Genomic DNA, 3,889 nt, shown 5'->3' on the forward strand with positions numbered 1-3,889 from the left:
TCCTTTCCATGTCTGATAAACAGCTCCCACACCACTCTCAATATTAAGGCAAACTTCATGTGACTACCATCCATTGGCACAATGGACAGGTTGCATCACATCCCGTCTTTGATGAAGCTGTGGACTCTCAGATGGAGTGGACTCAACTACACCACTTGTGTGTTGTCACAACACAAATAACACTGAAGTCAGTGGGAAATTGGTCTTAAAAATGATTCTGAAAATTAACCAACTGTATGAGCCAAGGCTTTGATGGTCCTACATGAGCCATACACAGAAGATGGAAAAAGTTGCATCTCTGACTGGCAACTTGAGGCTGACTCCAGAAGTGAGCAGATTCTCACAGAAGCCCATGTAAAAATGTCCAACATTACAAGAAAAATAAACATGTTTAAGGCCTTGTCCAAATCAAGGTTTTGGTCTCTGTAGATGGTTTCCCCCTTCGTGACAAGTTCACAGGGGTCTTTTTCTTTCCAGCTTCTTAATTTATGGCATTTTAAGCTATAAAGCCATGCATAATTAAGGGCATGGCCGTTTTGAGTGAACTACCATACAGTCTCCAAGAACATGATTTAACCCTGAGAGCCTAAAGTTATTTTTTCGATTTTACCATGCCTTCAGTAATTGTACTTGTTTTACTGTAATGCCCATGTGTTGCATATCAAAATGTTCAGAAGAATCTCAGCTATTAGAATCGATTATTTGAGTGCAACACTGGATGTGGAAATATTTTGGCTATAAATCTGAAAAAAATTAAATACATTTTCATAAAATTCTTCAAATCTGTATTGAAAAGACACCTTTATTGCAAACTGTTTTGGTGGTACTAATGGATGGAACATGTTAGGTGCATAAAAGTACTGTGATATATGAAGGAAATGGCGGGGGGGGGGGGGCTTGTAAATCTGGAAAAAGAAAATAGCCCATCCACATCTTTGTCATGACAGTATTATTTGACTCCTAGTGTGTAGGACTAAATAAAAGGTGTTTTCAGTTTGACATTACCATTTTTTCAGCATCTATGAGGGTTTCATCACAGTATGAATGCATTTGAAACCTGAACAGTGGGACGGTGTGCTTTGAATGAGCCTGTTGAAGCAGAGAGAGAGAGAGAGAGAGAGAGACCACTGTGACCTTCTCTGGGCTTTAGGATTCACTGTGCGGGAAAGATCATCTAGGAGAGGGATTGAAGCTAGATGTGTGTGTCTTTTCCGGAAGTAGTTAAATGAAGTCAATGTGGCATTCTGTCACTGATTTAGTAATAGAAACATGATGAAGAACAGAAATGGATGCAATGAGGTGTCCTTCATCCTTAGAGGGATTATAAACACTCAAACTGAGGTTAGCTTGGTAGCTTAGGTTGTCAGTACCTCAAAGACAGGGGTGTGTAAAGGTTCCATTTATTCTGCCAAGGTTATGCATGGTGTCACCCACAATCCACATCTTTATCCAAATATGAGTTTGTCATGATGTAGGCAGAGCAAACACTGCCAATGTGGCAACACCCACAGAAGCAATTTTTGGCTTCAAAATTGCTCTTCTGGGTATCTCTAGAACACCTATGAGTGACATTATGCAGTGTATATCCAGTATACGAGGGCTGTCAATAAAGTAACGGTCCTTTTTATTTTTTTCAAAAACTATATGGATTTCATTCATATGTTTTTACGTCAGACATGCTTGAACCCTCGTGCGCATGCGTGAGTTTTTCCACGCCTGTCGGTGACGTCATTCGCCTGTGAGCACTCCTTGTGGGAGGAGTCGTCCAGCCCCTCGTCGGAATTCCTTTGTCTGAGAAGTTGCTGAGAGACTGACGCTTTGTTTGATCAAAATTTTTTCTAAAACTGTGAGACACATCGAAGTGGACACAGTTCGAAAAATTAAGCTGGTTTTCAGTGAAAATTTTAATGGCTGATGAGAGATTTTGAGGTGAGACTGTCGCTTTAAGGACTTTTCACGGTGCGAGACGTCGCGCAGCGCTCTCAGGCGGCGTCATCAGCCTGTTCAAGATGAAAACCTCCACATTTCAGGCTCTATTGATCCAGGACGTCGTGAGAGAACAGAGAAGTTTCAGAAGAAGTCGGTTTCAGCATTTTATCCGGATATTCCACTGTTAAAGGAGATTTTTTTAATGAAAGACGTGCGGACGGGTCCGCGCGTCGGGACGCAGCCGCCGCGACGCTCCGCCACAGGAAAAACACCTCTGTTGAAAGCCTTAAGGACAAGTTGGAACATGTCCTGCCTGTTAAACAATTTCTCATATACTCACTACACTGAAAGCCATCAAAAGCCGCCTGGATTTTACAAATGGTTATCAACACGGAGGTGTTTTTCCTGTACCGCCGCACCGCGTCGGCTGCGTCCTGACGCGCGGATCCGTCCGCACGTCTTTCATTAAAAAAAATCTCCTTTAACAGTGGAATATCCGGATAAAATGCTGAAACCGACTTCTTCTGAAACTTCTCTGTTCTCTCACGACGTCCTGGATCAATAGAGCCTGAAATGTGGAGGTTTTCAGCTTGAACAGGCTGATGACGGCGCCTGAGAGCGCTGCGCGACGTCTCGCACCGTGAAAAGTCCTTAAAGCGACAGAATCACCTCAAAATCTCTCATCAGCTGTTAAAATTTTCACTGAAAACCAGCTTAATTTTTCGAACCGTGTCCACTTCGATGTGTCTCACAGGTTTAGAAAAAATTTTGATCAAACAACGCGCCAGTCTCTCAGCAACTTCTCAGACAAAGGAATTCCGACGAGGGGCTGGACGACTCCTCCCACAAGGAGTGCTCACAGGCGAATGACGTCACCGACAGGCGTGGAAAAACTCACGCATGCGCACGAGGGTTCAAGCATGTCTGACGTAAAAACATATGAATGAAATCCATATAGTTTTTGAAAAAAATAAAAAGGACCGTTACTTTATTGACAGACCTCGTATATTCTGTGAGGCCTACCTATGCAACAAATTTTATTTAGATCCAATCATGTCTTTTTTAGGTATTCTGCCAGCAAACACCCAACCAAACAAATGGGGTTGAACACATTTCCTCCCAGTCAGAGAAAGAAGAAGAGATCCAACTGCTCCTCCGCTGTTCCATTCCAGCCCGCACTATTCCTTGAAAATGTCTTGATGTCAAGTGTGGTTAAGGAATTCCAGTCCTGACACCAGGAATGTGTTACACATATCTCTGCATTCCAAAAACAGATGCTCCAAATTCCCAAAGGTTTTTTTTTTTTTTTTGCAAGAAGGCAGTAGTCCTGCATCTGTCATAGTCATACTTAACCTTAGCCAAGGGTAGAGAGACACGCATCCTGTTCATGTTGAGTCATCAGCCAAGAGTCTTTTGATTACAACATAGGGATCATTCCACATTACATTTATAAATGCTGTCTACTTTTAGTTCAAGGTGAAATTTTATGAGATAAAGACAGTCAAAGTGGATGAAGGAGTGAACATGGATTCATTACGTAGATGCTTCTGGCCATGTTTGGTTGTATGACCTTCCTCACATTTGCACTTGTTACAGTAAACTGTTGGTGCTAACAAAAGAATACACCTGTTGGTCATTACTTCAGAGACACCAGACACCATGTCTACATGGAATGCTCCCTTCCCTTCAAGCGGGCCAGGGCACTGGTGACATATACACAATATTACATGGACATAGACAGTTTTTAAATTGACATATTCACACTGAGAAACGTAATCATTCATTTAGCTGTTCATCCATTCCATGTTCAAAATAAGTGCATTACATTGCTTTAACTATGAGATAATATGTCCCTCCACTGCCATAAATAGGATTATCACTAGATATTCTCCCTTTATGTACCTCAGTGTGTCTGTGTGGTGGAGTGTAAATCCACAGATATATAGGAGGTTAAAGGACA

This window comes from Thalassophryne amazonica, chromosome 5 (genome assembly GCF_902500255.1).
Source record: "Thalassophryne amazonica chromosome 5, fThaAma1.1, whole genome shotgun sequence".
Lineage (NCBI taxonomy): Eukaryota > Metazoa > Chordata > Actinopteri > Batrachoidiformes > Batrachoididae > Thalassophryne > Thalassophryne amazonica.